Raw genomic sequence first — 1,791 nt, forward strand, 5'->3', positions numbered from 1 at the left:
ATTATATATATTAGATATTATATATATAATTTATATATATATCTATTATATATATATATATCATTTTATATAGATATAATTTGATATGCATAGCGCCAAAAAAAACTGACAAAAAACGTTACATGCTTTTTTTTTAAAAGGGATAATATTTAATTGCGTCATTATTATTTCAAAGACTTTTGCGCAATAATCCGTTTTCGATATAGAGATATATAATTTGTTATATTTTTGCAGCGACAGCACCACTAACTCCGATAAACAAAATTTAATGGAAATTCAATTGAATGGTACTAAAGACCCCCTCGGGTGCCTAACCGAGTTCGCCAAGCAATCGAGCAACAAAGTCGTCGATCGTGAATTTAATTTGTTCAACTTCTGGATTGCACAGCCCCTGGATGTCTTGGGTCGTCGACACTTTCCCTCAGTCTCACAATTTTCCATTTTCCCTTCCCGCCAGTTTCCCTGTTACACCTTACTGTAGTTTTTCAAAGGTATCAATGGAAATGGTTTAATGAGAAAAGTTTAAATAATTAATGGAGAAGGAATAGGTGGGGTGAGAAAGCGGAAAATTTGGGAAAATGCTTTTTGAATATTTTCCTGATTTTGGTGTGACAAAGTTGTGGGTTCAGGGTAATTTTCATGTAGTCTTCGAGGAGGTTGGGAAGAGGGGAGGGGAAAGGAGAGGGGGCATGGAGGGGTATTATTTACATTTTTTATACAGTTTTCGATGGAGTGACGCCGGTCTGTCCGACGCTCTGGGCCTCGACGACCAATCGATATGGATGTCGTGTTACTATCCTTCCACAATTCCAAGTCGATATCACATATATGTATATATACTCAACAGTTCTATGTAGAAGAGGAAGAAAGAGGGGAATGAATGAGAAATTACAGACGGACTCGATAGTTGCGGGCAATTGCATACGTCGAGAGGAATGGACGATCCCCCCATGGAAAAGTGTACACAAAAAATACATGCCCGAGATGATATGTGGTGAGATTGTTTATGGTATGTCGTGCCGAAAAGTCACTTTCCCGCACATTGTGATGAAAAATATTACAGACCTCGTGCAGAAAGTAATTTTTGGGTTATTTACTGCATAGTAGACGGGAAGTTTTTATAGCGTTCCATATTTTTGTGACGTCAAAGGAGTCGTTGGATAGAATTTTTGGATTAGGTAGGAAGGGGAACAGGATAATTCTCGATGTAATTTTTACAAGAGAAATTACTGAAAAAATGGATAGTTCAGACCGGGATTTGAACCCGGGACCTTCTGATTATGCATCGGGTGCTCTCACAATTACCACTCGTCTTCGGCAAGCCTTCCATACGGCAAAAATTATTTTTCGTATTTGTGGCGAAATATAGTATTTCAAAAGAAAGCTGTACTAAGTATGCACTCACCCGAAAATGAACTATTATTTCCGTATTGATCAGATATATCATAATTGAATAAATAATTGTTCAACCTCTCGGGCCTGCTTGTCCACCGACCACTGGTGTGAAGCTGACATTCTCACGTAAAATTGACGAAAAATCGAATAATTTTCAAGTGATTTGACGTGGTTTTTAGTTGGAATTCAACAAGTTTTAATAGCCGCGAAGACGTGGCAGTTTCATAATTTTTTTCGTAGAAAATGATAAACTTTACTATCTCGTCTCTCGGTTTGTCCGGGGACTTCAGATAAAATTTATTCCAATGATTTTACTGCCGTCGATGACGTGACTATTCATATTAATTTCCGATAAAAACCAGATGCCAGACTCTAAAATTTTCCAGTACCTTTTTT

The sequence above is a fragment of the Fopius arisanus genome, unplaced genomic scaffold, assembly GCF_000806365.1.
Source record: "Fopius arisanus strain USDA-PBARC FA_bdor unplaced genomic scaffold, ASM80636v1 scaffold00067, whole genome shotgun sequence".
Lineage (NCBI taxonomy): Eukaryota > Metazoa > Arthropoda > Insecta > Hymenoptera > Braconidae > Fopius > Fopius arisanus.